Source organism: Beta vulgaris, chromosome 5 (genome assembly GCF_026745355.1).
Source record: "Beta vulgaris subsp. vulgaris cultivar EL10 chromosome 5, EL10.2, whole genome shotgun sequence".
In the NCBI taxonomy this organism is placed as follows: domain Eukaryota; kingdom Viridiplantae; phylum Streptophyta; class Magnoliopsida; order Caryophyllales; family Amaranthaceae; genus Beta; species Beta vulgaris.
In genome coordinates this window covers 54,085,510-54,106,050 of record NC_079206.1, presented here as the reverse complement: position 1 = coordinate 54,106,050, position 20,541 = coordinate 54,085,510, and the positions used below count along the sequence as shown (strand labels likewise).

Sequence of the window (20,541 nt, the reverse complement as noted above, 5' to 3'; positions counted from 1 at the left end):
ACGATTGCGTTATGCATCGCGGGTTAGAATCCTGAGATTAACTTTTGTTTTGATTGTCTTTTTTAAAAAAAAATTTCCCTCTCGTTATGTTTTATCACCACAACTTTATTTATTGGTTTCTTTTTCTATTTCTTCTCTTCATGTTATTTAGCTCTCTTTTCTTATTTATAAATTTCTCTCTTCCGCCAAGTACTAATGATGTAATATATGTTTCTTCTGTTTCTAATTACTTGCAACTTTTGAGATTTGTACTATTTATTACTTGCTTATATTTGACTATCTTTGATGATTTGTATGTAAGGTAAAATATAGTCATGCAAGATCTTCTTACATCCGTCTCAATGTATATTGGAAAAATTACTTACATCACAAAAACCACAACAAGAAATCATACTAACCAAAATAACTAAGATTTTATATTACTCTTCCTCTGTTTTTCTTCGGCATCCATTACAAACACCCATATATACTACCAAACAACCACCACTTCCCCACCTTTCGACCACCACCGACGAGCTCCGACAACGCCAGTAAACCGGTTGCCGCCGCCAGCAACCGCCAATTTCCTATCTCCTTCGCTGCTCATCTGATCTCACACCCCTCTTTCTCCTCTTTGCAACATCACTCCTCCATTTCACCCCATCCCTTCGCACAATCAACCTCCTCGCAGCCTTCCACCCCGAAGCCTTCGAATCCCCCTACTACCTTCCGCCTCATCACCGTTATCATCTCCAAACGACGTCGTAAATAAAAAACAAGAAGAAACGTGCTGCCATGGGAGGAGAATAGCAAAGTCGAAGTTTTTGGGCGTTTTGGCGAAAGGTAGGTAGAAAAAGAATATGTTGGGGGGGGGGGATTCTGAGTTTTGTTAACTAAAAAAAGTCACATGGAGACACGTGACTAGTGTTTACCTACATTAGCAGGTTAGTAAGCTGCTAGGTCCATGCTTGTAAAGTATCCCCAAAAGTTGGGACTCAACAATAAAAAACGAAAGTTAGGTCTGTTTTTGTCAGGATGCCCAAAGTTGGGACTGATTAAATCGATTTTTCCATATATATATTCACGTTATCTAAATATTATAATTTTACATATTTATAATTAGAGATGTGATGGATTAAAGTTATGCATTAGGAAACGTGAAATTTCAAAAGTTGCAAGTAAAAGAAAATAGAGGAAGTAACAATTAGTATTGTATACATTGGGTGCACAATAAATTTATTGTAAAACCATTATATTTTTGGCCAAAATAGGTCAGTTTCAAAGTCAAAATGATCACTTTAGATTTCAATTCATTCTAGCTAATAATATTTCTTGTTTTTTCATCGTTTCATATAATAGATAGTTTTAAACTTTGAACACTTAATTGATAGGTTGATTTAATGAAAAATGTCTTCGATGTCTAAATAATTTATGTAATTTTTTATTAAGAAATTGATAGTCTTTATTTTGAGCGGAAGAGGGCCAAGCGTCCTAGTTTTTTTTTTAGTACAAGTATTTAATTATTTTTTTTTTTTTTGGAACAGTAATTATTATTTTTCTAATGATGTAATCAAGATTGAAGTTTTTTTTCTTTTAAAAAAAATGTAATTGAAGACAGTAAAATACATATAAACTTTATATTCGAACAACTTCAAACCCGCGTAACTCACTTTCTGGATCCGCTGATTATACATAATTCATCTTCCCAACTTCATAGTCACGCTATTATGGAGGAAGATGACAAAACCCTACTTAGAAAGGCCGGTTACCTAACAGAATCACTTTTCATCAAAATAAATGTACTAATCTCTCCTACTTCACATCTTTACCTTACAAATAAAAAAAGGATCGTGTGAAAGAAGGCAGTAGCCAGTAGGACCTAAAAGACGTGAAACAAGGAGTTACTAAAACGAGTTGGAAATTGAAAGAGAATAACGGCAAATAGATAAAGGAAAGATACCCGAAATTTCAGAAATTTGTCAAAGATTTTTTAGGTGAAGGGAATACAAGGACTTAACTTACTGTAAGGAATACTTTTTAAACAGAAGACAGAGAGAGATACGAAGATTCTCTCTCCTCCTTTCCCTTTCTTCCTCAATTGCTCTTTCTTCTTTTTTGTTGCTTTTTTAGTTTATGTAATTTGCGCATGATCGAACTTGGAATCCCACCTCCCTCCTTGCTTTTTATTTATTCTTTTTGCGCTTCCTTGCCGTAAAAGACTGCAACACTTAAAATTAAATGAGTATCAACGGAAAAAGGTTAGGCAAAATTCGGGCATCCCTAGAATTGTTGAAAACAAAGTTTCGATCGATTCACTTTTCTCTGAATTTACGTCATTCTCGGTTCATTTATGCTATCATGTAGCGAATAGTTGTAATTTGTATCTACCTTCCCGCCCAAATTTTCTCTCAAAATAGTCAAAAATATGGTCTACGAGACTTTTGTAATGTATTTTTTTTCTAAAGATAAGGAAAAAAGATTAGAAGACTCATCGCACGAGGGAAGCTTCAATCTTTCGTTTACAAGAATAGAATGAAGAGCGGACCGAATACAATTTTCTACATTAAACTGAGAATCAACAAGATGATCAACATTGGCAATCCAATTTGCTGCTTTGTGTGCTTCTCGTAAGACGTGACGAATAGTCCATGAAGCGAAGGAACGAAGAGAAGTTTTGATATTCTGAATGATATCAGCAATTTGCCACGGCGGAAACCAAATACATTTGACTGAATTGATGACCATGAGCTTATCACCTTCAATATGGAGATAGTGAATATTATTTTGAAGAGCGAAATAGATTCTTTGCTGAAGGGCGGTGGCTTCAGCCCTTGACACTGTAGACGAACCAAGGTTGAAGGTTGCTGCTTTAAGAAGATCTCTGGAATCTCTGATGATAATATCTGCTGTAGCAGAAGTACCACAAAACAAGCTGTCGAAATTTAGTTTGAAGAAGGGTGGTGGAGGTGGCTCCCAAGCAAGCAACCATGATGGATGAAGGATACTTCGGAGTGGAAGGATGGAAGGAGTGAGCAAATGAGGAACCAGAGGAAATACATATACCAACTGCATTCCTAAGACTCCATTTTGAGAATAAGACGTTTGCTTTATGAATATCCTGTAAATATTAAGAGAGTCATTACGAAATATGATATTATTTTTCTCTTTCCAAAATACTCCACATGAGGAAGACAAACTTAGTAGTGGAAAGTTTATGTCTCCTAATTTTGGAAGTACAATTAAAAGTGAAGTGATGGTTAAGGTGTGTGGTAGCCAATCTTTGAGATCCTTAAACTACCACAAGGGAAGTAGCACGCTACAATCCCCAAAGAGGTGGGTATGGATATTCCTCATGGGCGTTACAGATGGCACATTGGTAAAAGGAATAATATTTCTTTTGGCAAGGGTAGCTCTAACTCCCAGGCTATTATAGCAACTTTGTCAAAGAAAAATCTTAAGTTTTAAAGGAAGATCAAGATTCCAAATCCAACAATGAGGCCATTTTTTCCTTAATAGAAGGGAGATTGTGAGCCAACCTATTAGCCGATTAGACCGTAAAAAGACCCGAGGGACTAGGACCCCAAATAGGCTCATTTGGAATCGAGGATAAAGGAATTGGAATATCTTTAATGCTGTTGATAATGTGAGCAGGAATAATAGTCTTTAATTTTATAAGGCCCCATGATCTATTTGGAAGAATGAAATCCTTTAAGTGAAGGTTAATATCAACATGGGTTTCGGTTAAGTTTAAGGTGGTCATTAGATTTTCGTTGAGGCACCAGTTAGAATTTGAGAGTCATCTCCGATTTTTCAATGGATACCTTTACGAAGTGGCGAACGTTGAAGTAAATTTTGTTTCCACATGGGGGACCTCTGAGGTTTGGGCTTGTAATTAAAAAACGATTGACCTTTGAGATATTGTCTGAACAAGTTTAACCCAAAAATTTTGAGGTTCATTTAGGATTTTCCACCCAAGTTTTGCTACAAATGCTCTATTCATTGGCATCATTCTCCTAAGGTCAAGCCCTCCCTGAGATTTAGGCTTGCATATTTTATCCCAGACTATAAGCGGAGTTGCATTTTTATCTTTTTAGCACCAAAAGGATTTCTTGTGAAGAGAGTCAATTGAGCTAGCAAACCCTAGTGTTAACATTTTTGAGTCACAAGTATAAGCTGGGAAGGCTTTGAGATTACTCTGAATAAGGGTAAGTCTCCTTGCTTTGGAGCAACCCAGATTCCCAAAGATTAATTCTTTGATATCATATTTTTAGGACAATATGAGTGACATCGATCAGCTTTAAAGGATGATGAGAACTAAAAAAAATCTTGAGTTATCCCCCAAAGGAAGAGCTAGGCAGCATATTCAAATGACTAGCTAAAGCTGTTTTGCGATTATGGTTGACCTTTTTGGAGAAAATGATCGAAGTTTTGTGGAAATTGACTAACTGTCTAGAGAGATTACAAAATTCATTAAGCGCTTTTTTTTTAGGTTTGTACAAGCTGTGGTAGTTGCTTTGTATAAAAGAAGGCTATCATCAGCAAAGAGAAGACAAGGTACATTAGTAGTTCTAGGGTGCAGCTTGAAACCAATGCTTGAGTTTCGAGATTGGCTTTGGATACTTAATTTCCTTATGAGGACTTCCATGCAAATAATAAAAATATACGGCGATAGGGGTCACCTTGTTAAAGACCCCTAGAAGACTTAAACCAAGGCGAATGCTGACCATTTCTATAATTGAGTAAGAGACATATGTCATATGTAACGCATTCGCCTTGGTTATCAAAGTATGATTCAATGAAGGGGGGAGTTTACCATGGAAGAAAAAGCTCTAAATGGCAATTGTTACTTCTCTTTTAATATTGGGTCAATAAGCCTGATAATATTTTCCTCCAAAACCATTTGAGCCGGGTGCTTTTAAAGGATTAATATCAAAGAATGCATGAAAAATTCACAAGAGTGGGCCCAACAATTACCCATTTTATTTTATAAGTCTCAAATATAGATTATTTCCTGCAGATCCCAAGTTTAGCATCTTGTGATTTTTATAGGTTCTAGCTTACTTATAACCAGTTTAGAAGTTAAGATTTTAAACGTTGGTCCCAATTTATAAGTCTCTGTCACTTGCTGGAAGTGTTCAAATATGGTAAATTTTTAAAAACCTTACTTTCTAAATGGATTATAAGTAACTCATTACCTATGAAAATCACAAAATAGTAAATTTGGGACTTAGGGAAAATAATTAATAGTTGAGACTTATAAAATAAAATGGATAATAGTTGAAACCTTTTTTGTGAATTTTTCCTTTTTAATTTCCTTCACGGAGATTGGAGTAAGGAGGTTATTCATGTCGGTCGCCGAGATAAATGGTTGAATAAAGCTTAGATCAATCTCTCTATTTGGATTGGGATGAATGAAATCAATTCTTAAAAGAGTTTGAAAGTAGCTTAGTAAGATCATCATAGGAGTCAATCCATTGACCAATTTCGTTTTTTAGACGAAAGATAGTCATATGAGCCATTGTCTTTTTCATTATATTATGGAAGAATATGGAGTTATGGTCTCCCTGAGTGAGCCACGTTTATCTCGCAGTCTGACCCCAAGCCTTTTGGTTAAAAAGAAGTTTCTCTCTTTGAGTAATCAAACGATTTATATGCTTAATTAAAATGTCATTGAAAGATTGGTGCCATTGTTTTAGTTGTAGTTATTTTATCTTTTTATCGTTCTAGACGAGCTTGTTAGTTGTATCTTTGTAGTTAAGTTTTGCCCAGGCTTTGAGGTTGGTTTTAATGCGGATTAGTTTCTGCTGAATTCAAAAGAATCGAGACCCTGTAATAGGAATATTCCAGTTCTTTTTTACAATATAGTGTGAATGTTTGTCTAAAGTCCAAAAGTTTTGGAACCGAAATGGAAATGGCCGATTAAATTCATCGTCATTGGTGAAAAAACACTAGTGGAAAAATAAGGAAGGGCTGCGCTTTTTGACAGCAGCCCTTTCAATAGCAGCCCTTCACTTTTTAAGTAGGGCTGCGCTTTTCAAGCGCAGCCCTTCACAATGAAGGGCTACGCTTTTTACCAAAAAGCGCAGCCCTTCTACAAGTGAAGGGCTGCGCTTTTTACCTAAAAACGCAGCCCTTCTACAAGTGAAGGGCTGCGTTTTTAGGTAAAAAGCGCAGCCCTTTTAGACAAAAAAAAATAAAAAAAAATAAAAAAAATATATAATTTGGTAAAGCAGCAGCAACAACCAAAAGCGTGATGAATATCATAACAACCAAAATAATGTAATATACAACTGAAATTAAACAACAGATATAACAAAACAATAATTATTCCAAAAATCTTGTGTTGAAATGAAAAAAAAAGAACGGAAATAGAAAAAAAAAAAAGAACGAAAATAAAAACAGAAATTAACAAAAATGAACAAAAAATTTAAAAAAATCCTAAAATTATAGATCTGAACAGGAACTAATCTGAACATTAACGAAAATGAAAAAAATAACCCTAAAAAAAATAAAATAATCTGAAAATGAACAAAAATGAAAAAAAATGAAAAAACCCTAAAATTATAGATCTGAAGTTGAAATCTCTAGCAAGACCACCGGAAGTTTCTTAATTCGTTTCTTCGTGCTCACCGGAAGTTCGTTGCTTCACGACTTTCAAAATAAAAAACGCCAGATTTGGACGGAAAGGCTGCTCTAATTGTAGCAACTCACATATGGAAACACCACCTTCCTCACACTCCACCCGTTTGTAGTATCCTTTTGTAAACCATTTTTATTCCTCACATATGGAAAAAACATGCAGCAAAATGCAATAAACAAACTAAAACTTTCTATTATTTATACTCATTATGAAAGAATGATGGTTTTTATAAACAAAAAAAAAAGAAGGGAAGAGGAAGATTCAGGTGGTTACATTATAAGACAAAACCAATTGGTATAAGAAACTTTCTATAGAAGATCCGAAATTATGCCATGAAAGTTTTAGGAAATCACTGAGACGAGATTGAGAGACGAGAGAGATTGAGAGAATGAGGAGAATGAGGGACTGAGAGAAATAAAAAATGACTGAGAGAATTTCTGATGATTTTGTGAGAGAGGAGAGAGAGAATGAGATGTGTGAGAGGCGCACGAGAGAGACTGAGAGAATGAGGGAGGGACTAGGGAGGGAGGGTGGGAGTAAACCCTAGTCATTTTGTCTTTTAAGCCCACTGTGTTTTTTTCAAAATAAAAAAAAAGCCCATGAAGGGCTGCGCGTGTACCAAAAAACGCAGCCCTTCATTGGGTAGGGCTGCGCTTTTAAGAAAAGCGCAGCCCTTCTGAGTGTAAGAAGGGCTTCGCTTTTTTTAAAAGCGCAGCCCTTCACTAGTAGGGCTGCGCTTTTAAAAAAAGCGCAGCCCTTCCTGCGCAACCCTTTCTTTTTTTTCCCCTAGTGAAAAATAATTGGAGCATTACCATAAAAAATGGTGTTTTTGTTCAAATTGTCATAAAAGGTGTTGTGGATAATAGCCTTATCAATTCATTTGAAAATGAGATTGTTATTGTGCATACTTCTCCAAGAGTAAGCCTGTTGGAGGCATGAGATGGTGTTCGAATTACTCATAAGAGAAGGTAATTGTTGAAGTTAATATGTTTTTAATGGACACCTCCCTAATTTTGTAGATAGCAATTCATTGAATTCCCCAAGCAAGAGCCAAGGAAAAGGAAGTGTAATAATGTAATTATTCAAATAAAACCAAAACGCGTCCTTTTCGAAATTTTTGGCCGCGGCAATATGTACCCAAAATTGAATATATTTTATTGTTTGGTGTTAAAGTATGTCTGGATGAATGAATTGGTCATGCAAATAGTTATTTTTGTAGTGTAATATTGGAGTTATTCCAACACACCCACATTCCTCCAACATGGTTGATTGAGTCAATAACTAATTTTTTGTGGAAGTGAAGTGCTTTAAGAATTTGATGGCTATTGTTATTATTAGTTAAAGTTTCAATGATGTATTTGTTCTTTAGGTAAATGCTCAATCGGAGCTTGGGGTTTATTTCCCCGTTGGATATTCTAGCACAAAATCTTCATAAAATAAACTGATTGGTGAGGTAGGGTCATCATGACCTCTGTCCTCTCTTCTTCTTCTTGGATCATTTGAAAGATGAAAAAGGAAACCTGCCATAGAAATAGAACGGGTCGGGGGTGTATAACCACCCCGTGCAAAAGCAGTTCAATATAGCTGCAAGAGCCTAGTCATTTAAAGGAAGAAACAGTTGGACTAGGAGTCCATGAGTGCTCCAGTCCAGCACTGAACTCTTCATATGCGAGTGGTAAAACCCATGGTTCCAGAACAGTGGCGGAGCCAGCAGGGGAACATGGGGACATATGTCCCCCACTTTAAAAAAACATTTTATGTTTAAAAAAAATAAGAAAAGAAAAAAAAAACCGCTGGGGGCCTGGGAACTCGGAGAGACGCGTGAAGTGTTTGAAAAAAAATAGGCTTGAAACAAAAAAAAAGGAAGAGAAGCTGAGAAAGAGAGAACGGAGTCAGTTTGTGTTGTACTGTTTTTCCTCTTGAAAAAATTTTCAAATGCACGACTGTTGGATTTTGTCCCCCATTTTGATAATCCTGGCTCCGCCACTGTTCTAGAAGGTTGTGAAAACCCATTCTAGACGAGTAATCAAAAAGATTTTCCAGGACGTAGGTTGAAACTTCTTATAATCTACCCTCAAAAAAAGGAGCAAACCATTTTGGGGTGGAAAAACACCCTGTTCTGCGAATGGCAAAGCATTCGATTCCATGAGGTTTTGAAAACCCAGTGTATCAAAGAAGTAAAATATTTCTTTAGTCTTAACACAATGTGGAGCTCGCGAAGAGAAAGATAAAGACTATCATTGTAGGAGATAGGTAAAATTAATTTTGTTTGTGCTGATCGATCTCCATTGTCCTCAAAATAATGAGTGAAAGTTCTGCAAATTATCCTTGGTTGCAACCAAATACAAGATAGGCAATTAGTGATTGTACAATCATAATGCTGAAAAGATATTTCTGGTAGTAAAATTACATGAGTAAAAGAGTTGACATAAATGGTTATTGATCTAAGAAGGGAGAAGAAGGCAGTGTAGTAAACACCAAAACGATAGCAGACAGGAAAAAACTAAAAGTAGACAAACAAGATGAATTATTAGAATCGATGGTCTAATTTTAATATAAAATTAGACGAATTCAATATTGAATTTTTCTAACGAGCACATTACATTTCACTTTAACCCAACACTATCCTAGTCATTATTTCTCTTCTCCTTTTTCTTTCTTGATTATCGAACTACAACAAGTAATTTAAAAAAAATAAATTAGTTACTGAATAGATTAAAAAAATGTCATTATTGAATAGATTAAACTGATCACGTAATAGGTTAATCTGGTCCTTAAATAGATTAAGCTAGTCACTATATTGAAATATCAGGCTTGAGCCGTGCCTAATTTTAAGTTAAAATTAGGCGGACTCTTACAAGACAAAGTGGACAAACAAAATACAAGAAAGAGGAAGCAAGAGGTAGATAGTCATATAGAGACTTAATATTATGGAAGATCTTGTTAAAGAGAAATCTATCAGAAGCCAACCTGTTTTTGTCAAATTGAGAAGCCAAAATAGAAAATTAAAGAAAATAACTCGCCAACCTCGTAAATGAGAAACCCATATCCCACAAAGGTTGTGACATTCTAAACTAGTAATCAGGAGGGAATGATTATAGGGAGAACCATTTACAATAGTAAGAAATTCATGAGGAGAGATAAATTAAAGTGAAGAAAGTCCACTAAGAAAAAAAAATAGAGCAGGTAAAATTGAACATGATAAATCCCAATAAAACTAGAAGGTTCTATAGGTATAAATTAGCAAAAACAACTAGGCAATCATATGCACGAATCGCTATTGATAAAAGAGTATGGTGAGGAATTGAAGTCCAAACATACCCCTCTAGATAAGAGAGATCAAAGTAGTGGTTTCACATATGGTTCCAAAGAAAACAATTAAAAATCATAGCAAATTGATATAAATTACTTGGTAACATTTGCGAATCACCAAAACCAAATAAAAACCATAAGAATGAGCATATGATAGCTAGACCATAACCCAAAAAAAAAAGAGATTAGGAGTAGACGTTCTTGAGACATTAATAGTGTGACGCAATATTGAACACCAACTAAACATATTCAGATTAAGAGCACTCGAAAAATTGATCACCAAGAAATTAAACAAATCCAGATCAAGATGATATCAATGTAATGAAAAAAAAAAATCAGATCTTTTACTGAAGAAGGTAGGAAATAGATATCACAACCAAATAAAATTCACAAAGGGGAGGAGGGGACTTACCAGGGTGAGACAATGGATATGGTTGTTGCGGGATCGACGGGGCACGGACGCCCCGTAGCCGAGAAGTCGAATGATGTTGGTGGCCGCAGTGGTGGTGTTTGAGACAACCCCTCGCACTGTGAGCACGTTGCCAGGTTTACTGCGGTGGTGGCTGCATGTTGCCATGTTGCAAGCGAATTAGGGGCCAGGTAGGGATAGGTACAACAATTTCTATCAAGATCTTGGGAATAAGCAGTAGTAATTGGATGGATCTGCATTGAATTTGGCTTGATAAGTGATGATTCATGATGTAAAGATTTACAGAAGAAGGTCTTAGGGTTAGGTTCATATTTCGTAGAGGTTCTTTGGTTTCATGGGATGTTCTTTGTTTTTTTTCTTTTTCTCTCTAGCATCTTTTGGAGCATTTCTCTTGATATTGTAGCTACTAGCTTGCATCATATAGTTCGGATAATTCGGATATGATCTAATCTAGTGTCTAAAAAAATTATGATACTCAAATTCTAATTAGTATGGATTGAATTGGAAAATTTAATTCCATATTTTATTCGGATCGAATCGGATTAGGCCTAAATCTAAACTATACACCAAACTTTCGCCCTACAACCTATAACTTCGTAGGAACATGCATGTCGAACACTAATTAAGCCCTCCATTTGCAACCATTTTGCAAATAAAGTGGCAATCAATATCAATATGTTTACTGCGATCATGTTAAACATGATTAGCTGTGAGATAAGTCGTAGAGACATTATCATAATACAAAATCACTGGAGAACAAAAAAAAAAAATAGCCAAGGTCAACGAGAAGTTGCCTGAGCCAAATAGTCTATACATTCATGTAAGCGACAATGCAATAATCAACTTTAATGGACTACTTAGAGACAATAGGTTGCTTCTTAGAGTGCCAGGAGATTAAATTCTTCCCAAGAGAAATTGCATAACAAGTATAAGAGCGACAAGTTTCCGGACAACCTGCCTATTGGCATCAGAGTAGGAAATTACAATTGTATGAGAACTACTGCTATGCAATAAAAGGCAAAAATCTGAAGAGCCCTACAAATTATGGAAATTCTTTTTCGCAACATGAACATGAGTATACGAGGAGAATGCATAAACTGAGACACCATATTAACAGCATAAGCAATATTTGGACGAGTCATAGTTAGGTATTGCAAAGCACCAACCATACTACGATAATCTATAGGATCAGCAAGAAGTTCTCTATCAAGAAGAGAGAAAGTAACTCTAGAAACTATGGAAGGAGTTCAAACCGGTTTAACAGTATGTTGATGAAATTTAGGATGTAAATCAGTGACATACTTATTTTGAGACAAAAATAAAAGTATGCACAATCTGAATGCCCAAGAAAATATGAAGATCCCCCAAATCCTTCATATCAAACTAAGAAGAAAGAACACAAATAAAATTTTGAACAAGCATAGAGCTACTACATGTAAGAATAATGTAATCAACATAGAGAAGAAGAATAATGAGATGATAATTGAGAGTGAACATGGCAGTTGCTGCATTTCAAACCAATAGATAGTAGGAAGTTGTTTAAACGATAGATAAAACACAAGGTGCTTGCTTCAGACCGTAAATGGACTTATGAAGACGATAGGATCAGGTTTAAATGGGTGAATAAAACTAGGAGGTTGGCGTATGTAAACCTATTCATAAAGAAAAGCATTTTTGACATCTAATTGACGAATAGTCCATTTTTAAAGTTACAACAAGAGTAAGAATTAAGTGAATAATAGTAGGCTTTGTAATCCCCCATAAATTTATGAATTATATATATATATATATATATATATATATTAATATATATATTATATATATTATATATATATATATATATATATATATATATATATATATACATTTATATTTATATTTAAATATAATTTAGTTTAAAATAATTTATTTCTTTAAAAGGTTGACTATTTGAAAGTCAAAGGACTAATTTTAAGGATTTAAGGAAGTTAACATATTTTGTTAAGGCATGCTTTGGAAAACCATTTAAAATACTATTTTGATTTGAAAAAGGAGTTTAAATGGGCTTGATGAACCCAAATAGTAATCAGATTAGGAAAAGGACTTTTAATGGTGTTAGGAGTTTCAATCATCAATCCTACTCATCATTAAACTCTATTTAAAGCTCAATTGTCTTTTCCTAAGCCCACTAGGAAAACACATATATAAATACACTAAATCCAATTTTTTTCCCCCACATAATTTTCTATCTCCTCATCCTCACAAAAATCGACGCCCATATCTCTCTCAAGTTTTCTTCCTTTCTTCTCTTCCAATAAACAATTTCTTCCTCAACAAGAAACCTTCCACTACAAAAAAAAGCTTATATAGCGACGGATTTTTGGAGACGGATATATATCCGTTTCTAATTTAGAGACGGAATATTGATAATCCGTCTCTAAATTAGAGACGGATTTTAATATCCGTCTCTAAATTAGAGACGGATTTTAATATCCGTCTCTAACTTTAGCGACGGATTTTAAAAATCCGTCCCTAAATAAATTTAGAGACTTTTGAAAATCCGTCTCTAACTTAGGGACGGATATTGATAATCCGTCCCTAAAGTTAGAGACGGATTTAAAAATCCGTCTCTAAAGTTAGAGATGGATTTAAAAAATCCGTCTCTAAATTTACATAAGAATATTTTATTACACGTATTTAATTTAGAGACGGATTTTCAAAATCCGTCTCTAATTTAGGGACGGATTTTTAGAATCCGTCTCTAATTTAAGGACGGATTTTTAGAATCCGTCTCTAAATTTAGAGACGGATTCTTAAATTCCGTCTCTAAATTGAAATATGAATATTTTATTGTGCTTCTTTAATTTAGTGACGGATTTTTAAAATCCGTCTCTAAGTTAGAGACGGATTTTAAAATCCGTCTCTAATTTAGGGACGGATTTGAAAATCCGTCTCTAAATTAGGGACGGATTTTTGAATCCGTCTCTAATATTTCTTCTACATATTACCAATATTATGTAGAGAAGTATACAAGTTGTATTTGGTGTAGTTGGTTGGAGCTTCTTCTCGTTTCTTTGAGGTTACAAGTTCGATTCCTACGAACAGCGATTCTTGCGACTGTGGAGTCTTCTTATCCTTTCCCTTGTAGAGTTAAATATAATCATGATAATATTAGGAACTATTGTGTTGTTAATTTCGTTTATATATTTTTTATATTTTCAGCGAATTTAGAGACGGATTTTCGAAATCCGTCTCTAAACTTAGAGACGGATTTTTAAAATCCGTCTCTAAGCTTAGAGACGGATTTTCAAAATCCGTCTCTAAGCTTAGAGACGGATTTCCAAAATCCGTCTCTAAGCTTAGAGACGGATTTCCAAAATCCGTCTCTAAACTTTAGAGACAGATTTTTAAAATCCGTCTCTAACTCGAATTAGCGACAAGGGTTTTAGAGAGGGAAAATATCTGTCTCTAAATCCGTCTCTAAGCCCATATAGCGACGGATTTGACCTATTTAGGGACGGATTTTGTCCGTCTCTAAATGGACTTTTTTTTGTAGTGTTCCTCCTTCACTTCTAGTCACCGCCAACCACCGCGTGTTGCTGCCACTCCATGTCAACGTTTTCCACTTTTTGCCTTCCTTTCATTTGTGTTGGTTTGATTACCTTTCTTCCTCCTCAAGTTTTATTTAAAGATCATGTTTTAAGATTTGTTTTTAGTTTAATGATGTTTAGAAGCTTTAATTTGATGATTTAATTATGAATCTATGATTATATAATTGATGTGTTGAAGAAATAAAAATCGGATTTAATTATTATGTTTAAATTGGATTTTTAGGGTGTTAAAAGATTGAAAAATCGTAGTAGTATGTTATAAACTATGAAATTGATCGTACTTATAAGTTTAAGTATGTTTAAAGGGAGTTTTAATAAATTATATGTTGCTAGAATTTTAAAAATGATGTTATTAATGAAGTTTTAAGGATTAATGACTAGTATAGTAGTAATATGCTAGGAAGTATTAGTAATTGAAATTTTAATGATGGAAACAAGTTTTAAATATTTTTAAAGGAGGTTTAAAGTATTTTGAAGTTGTTGGAATTCATTTGAGTATTGATTATGAATTTTTATTGGTTGTTTTAGGCGGATAGTTCTCTCTAGGCGACTTCTAAAATTGTTAAAGTGGCCTATCAATTTGCTACACAAGGTACGTATATACCTATGTGTTGATTGATATCGTGATTTTAGGAAGGAAAGTTATGTAGTATCATGTATAGGAACTTTGTTATTTCATATATGATTGATCTTATGTTGAATTTTGCATGTTGTATGCGTGTGTGCAAACATGTTAGGTATGAATTTAATTATGAGATTTATATCATAGTCGTATGGAAGATTGATGCAAGCATGTTGGTTGGGAACTTTATTTCATTAATTCACATGGGGAATTAATATATTTATTGGCATGGATCATGATTGAATCATGTTGTTCCCTTTTATTATTATTTCACTACTCGATGAAGATCGAGGGCTTTATTTGGTAAGTTGATATTTTTATACCTTTGAAAGGTAAGTTGGTTGTTGGCTAGGTTCAACAAATAAGGAAGATTGGATTAAAGAAGAGCTTAATCTTGGGTTGTAGGTTGTGTGATCTTTAATTTAATTCTAAGATAAAAATAAGGTTGTGAATGTTTGTTTATATATTATCAGCGTTGATTGTGTGTTTAATAAGTAATAAATGGTAAATCATGTAAAGTGAAACTTGGATAGTAATAAACTTTAGACTGGTGCACATCTGAAGTTGGACAATCAAGAGTTGGGGGTACATGGTGAGCGTGCCATGGCTTTTTCTGGGTTTGGATTGATCACCGTTACTATATTTATTTAAAAGGGTCCTAGATATTGTAAGTGACAGGCTAAAGTCGTATCACCTTATCAAAAGTAATCCTAAGTCCTCTAACAAATAGTAATCAGGGAAGTAGGGTCGAATCCACAGAAAAACAGTGTTCTTTTCCTAATTGTCAGTCAAATCTAGATTATAGGAACGAGTGTTTGTGAGTAACTATACTAAACTAAACTATAACTAATTCAAGAATTATCAATAATAAAAAGTCTAGGGCATAGGTTCACCAATGATCAATATTTCGGGATGAAACACTAAAATCAACAATTAATAATGCAGTTAAACAGATTGATCGCTCTCTCAAGTCTAAATCAAGCATAGAACGATATTAACAGGCTCTCGCAATTTATTAACATCCAATTCTACCTATTGAAACTAGCCTTAATATCAAGTTTATACCTCTGGCGCATAACCTAATATTGCAACACTATAACAATCAAATCTGGCCAAATTGGATTGAATAGTACAAAAACATTCAATAGGAATCAACATGCATCAATAAAAATCAATACTTTAATAAACATCCCTTCCTAATTGATCATGGATCCCCTAAACCCTAGAAATAGACTACTCAATCATAATTGGGGAAAACATATTCATAATTAAATAAGCAAACATGAATTAATACTAAAGGATTGAATAAGAATAAGAAGAGAAGAGAAATAATACCAATTGTAGAACCAATCTTGCAAAAATCAAAGCTTCTATTGAAAATTCAATGTAATTGGGGAAAAAGCAAAACTAGGGTTCTTCAATAATTGAGAGAAAAAGAGTTCTAATCTTTAATGAATTAATTATCGAAAAAACCAAAATAGAAAAATAAGATAGGAAATAATAATATTCCCTTGAGTCTTTATACCTTTCTATTTCCTAAAACAACTAGAAAAATAGAGTCTAATTCGTCAAAAGGTAAAGCCTTATTCGACTAGGAAACCCGGAATAACCCGCGGCCGCGGGTTTTCGGCCTGCAAAACAGCATCAACTTGCAAAGACCATATCTCCCAAACTAGAAGTCGTATCGGGCCGTGTAATATACCGTTGGAAATCACTTCAAGTCTAGTTTCCAACCCCACTGGAATCACTGAATTCCGATCTCTGGATAATAAGTTATGATCAAAAGAGTTCACATAACTCAATTTCCATACTTCTTTTAATACGTTTCCGCTATGTTTGAGTTGCAATCCGACTTGAAGATGCCCTTTGGACTTCTCATTTGACTTAGCTCCTTCCTAGATGCTTCTCATGCTTAAGCTTGTCCAATAATACTCCAGTTGTGTTCTCAATACCTGAAAACTATCAAAAATACCGAAAACACACACAAAAGTAATATCTTCTCAACTTAAGTAACTATATGCAATTATGGACTAAGAATGCAACTAAATGATCCTAAAATGCAACCTAAATGCATCATAAAATGCCTATATTAATATGACTCATCAGTAAGTCATGGGAATACGTAGGCGCGCCCGTATTTCGTCTTGCAAAGGAAAGGCTGGTTTTTGGTTAAACTACTCGGTCCAGTGACTATTTCATTTAAAGTAATAATAATATTGTTAAAGTTTAGTTCAGTTAAAGTTATCTACAAGTTATTATGTTGTTATTTATCCCTGCTTACTATTTATTAGTATCGTTAAGAATGTTTATTTATTTATTATGTAGTACGATTAGCTTTGTTGATTACGTGCTTTTTTGTATGTATTGATCATGGCTTTGTCTTATTGATCCTCTGATGATCCATTCTTGGTGAGCAGATTCTCTAGTGCATTGCATTATGAGGTTCGGAAATAGAGAGCTTGTGTAGCATGTTGATTTATTTATCATACTTTAGTTGATACATATATATTTAAGTTTGGTTTGAAATTAACATCAACGTTGTTGGCTGGTTTTAAAGTTATCTTTATTATTTATTAAATTTTCATTCTAAAGTTAGTTATATGTTTTCCGCTGCAAAATTCTAAATAAGCCGATACATTATCACACAGGCGATAATGTTTTAATGATTCTCTAGTTTTATATTTGAATAGTATTTTTGGAAAAGAGAAAATTATCGGGGTGTTATAAAGTGGTATCTGGGAGCTTTAGGTTTTTTTTAAAAAAAAAAATTAGGCGCTTAACTAACTAGTTATTATAAATGAATTTCTTAGAATTGAGGTCCTACTTATTCGTTGTGTTTAAATTAATTTTTGAAAGGAAAAAATTACATGAATAATCCCAACTTTTACGAGTTTTCTAAAAACAATCCCGATTTTGCATTATTTTAGAATAATCCCAATTTTGGAGGGTACCTACTCAAAATAATCCAAACTATTAGTTTTTTTATATATTATAGACCTAAAATGGATTAGTGTAGGCAAGAAAAGTGATAGTTTGGTTTATTTTGAGAAGATCTCCTCAAAAGTTAGGATTTTTCTGGAATAATCTAAAGTTGGGATTATTTTGAGAAGCCATGTAGTTGGGATTATTCATGTAAATTTTTTTTTACACACGTTATTATTCGAAAATTAGTATCCAAAATTATTTTTTTATTTTCAACATTTATATGAGTTTCGATTTTTTTTGTTCTGTTCAAAATTATTTCCGATTTTTTATTTATTTGGTTCGTCGTTTTTATTTAATTTTTTTAATCTTTTATTTGAAAATTATAAATATTATTATCTATTATTTTAATACTTCTAGTTTATTTTATTTACTTTATTATTGTGAGAGAGGGTAATATAGGAAGGGCATGTAGAATAGAAATATTATATGTCTACATTAAATAGTTAGTTCAACATGATTATATTTTTCTTCCCTGCTAATTGTTTATATTCTTGTTCCTATATTGTTGATAGTGTTTACTTATTGTTATTGTTTGGAATTACGTCAAGGGAGAGTACCAAATATTTATTGAAAGTACGTTTTGTTGTAGATCTCTTACTATGTCTGCCAGACAAGATAATAGAGTAGGAAGCTATCACAACCCTTTTGTAATAAGTGATGATGAAGGTGATGGAATTAATGAACCTGTCAACAATAACTACACCAGCCTAGAGTATATTATGTGTAACGTGCTAAGATCAGGAATGGATAGTGATGACGAGGTTATCCTGGAATTTGACCATGTTGGATGCCAGATCAGAACTGACATTTATCATGCTGCCTTCAGATTTGAGAGTGATCCGAAGTCAGAAGAGGATGAGCCTCAACCTAAACGAAGATCCACGAGACCTAAAAGATATATCTATTATAACACTGAGGACTTATGAGTTTGAAGATGAGATCTTTACGCCAGATCTGTACAAGGAATCTAATGACAAGACTGATAATGTTTCACCTTAGATCATTTATTTATGTATTTATGTTTAAAAATAATGTTGGATAGTTGGCCAATAGTGATTAAATTTATTTTATAGTACTTTTTTCTTTAGGAAAATATAATTTTATAGTTAAAACAATTATTATAAATACTCTTTTGAAGAAATAAAGTTAACTATTTATTTATTCGAGTGAGCAAGAATTTATTCTTGGCACATGATTGGAAATATTTTAATTATATTATTTTTATTGTGTGATTAAATTCCTATTTGTTGTTCTCTACGTGTGTATTTTGATGTGAATATTTTCTCATGAATGATTATGTGGTTGCTAAGAAATATGATGTAGTGTGATTGTTTGGGAAATTGTTTCTTGATGTGATCTTGTTTGATCAAATCAGATGTTGCCTTCCTAGAATGGCATGTAAGTTATTTATTGAAACCTAAAGTTGAGTTACATTAATTTCAGGTCGCGCAGTAGAATGGCTAACAACAATAATGACTTAGTTGTTGTTGTTCGCCTCTTGGCAAAGAAACTGACTCAGGAAAGAGTTGAGCGTCCCGATTCTGCTGGGGACATGTTTGAGAGGTTAGCTAAGGTTAAGCCGCCATATTTTAAGGGGAAAGCTGATCCTACCTTTTTAGAGAACTAGATTAGAGAGTTCGAGAAGATCTTTGGAGCTGTGAACTATCCTGAGGGCATGAGAGTAGGTCAGGCAGCGTTGTACCTTAAGGACGAGGCTGACTTGTGATGGAGAGAAAATGGAGCTAGACTGAGTGATGTGGAAGGTTTTACTTGGGATGCTTTTTTACTGCCTTTAGGAGGAAGTTTTACCCTGCATTTATGAGGAAATAGAAGACCCAAGAGTTCATCAACCTTAGGATGGATAGTATGATTATCTCTGAATACTATAGCAAGTTTATAGCACTGTTGAGGTTTGCACCTGAGGTTGTAGCTACCGAGGAGTTAAAGGCTCAGAAGTTTGAGCAAGGTTTGACTAAGGAGATATAGCTGGTATTAGGGGGTGAGACCTTTACATCTCCAGACTATGTATGGGAGAGTCGCCCACATTTATGGACTTCAGTCAAGGTGGGACAAAAAGAATGTTGTAGTAGGTGAAAAGAGGAAAGATTTCAATACTGGGGGAAATCAAGGGAATTTCAAGAGAAACCAGAATGGAAATGGGAATTTCCAAGGGAGGAATAATCAGAACTACAACAATGAGAGTACATCACTGTAAGAAATGCAACAATAACCACCCTGGTAGAGACTGTAAGGGAGACGCAGTAACCTGTAACTACTACCAGAAGATGCATTAGTGGGGTAATGTTACAAGAAAGTGGGGTAAGGATTCTACCTTTACTGTTCATTTGGCAGTCGTTAGTTAATTATGGTAATGGGAATGAATTTTAAGGGTAAAGTTACAAGAAAGCACCCTTAATATCTCTATGTGGGGGTAACTTCAACTCTCAACTTTGTGTTTTTTCTCCATGGGAAAGCAATCTCACCCTTAAGCTTGTTTTATTTCTCCAAGCTAAGGAGGATAATATTTATTACCACTTATTACCTATTAGATGGGAATATAAAATTAAGAAGATAAATAGACATTTTAAGATAAATTAGCGTTACCATGAGAATGAACAATGATTTTTTTCACAAATTAACATTCAAATTCATTCGTATAACCATCATTTACAACTAACTACCAAACAGGCCGCAAGAGGGATCTACAATCATGGAAATGGAAGTAATGCAACATGCCTAGCAAGCATGATGCAACTGAGTATGACTTTTAATGTTCGAATTCCACCCAAATACAATTTTGAAAATATTTAGTTTCGAAGAAAATTTGAAATCTTAAAATTAATTACCAGCAGATTGCCAAACTGTAGGTGTATGATAATCATGTTACATCCTACAAAATTTTTAAGTTATTTTGGTTCAAAGAAAAGTCACCCATCCAATTTTCAGGAAAAACCACTACTACAAAAATGGCCAAAGAGACTAC

General features: G+C 34.0%; 1 long non-coding RNA gene across 1 annotated transcript; it reads right to left on the bottom strand.

The window, feature by feature from the left end:
• Positions 1-9,129: 9,129 nt before the first annotated feature.
• On the bottom strand, positions 9,130-11,303 carry LOC125497447 (uncharacterized). The gene is made up of 2 exons (XR_007274194.2): positions 10,344-11,303; positions 9,130-9,589 (listed from the first exon to the last, which is right to left on the bottom strand). It is a non-coding gene; the product is annotated as an uncharacterized LOC125497447 (long non-coding RNA).
• Positions 11,304-20,541: the final 9,238 nt, after the last annotated feature.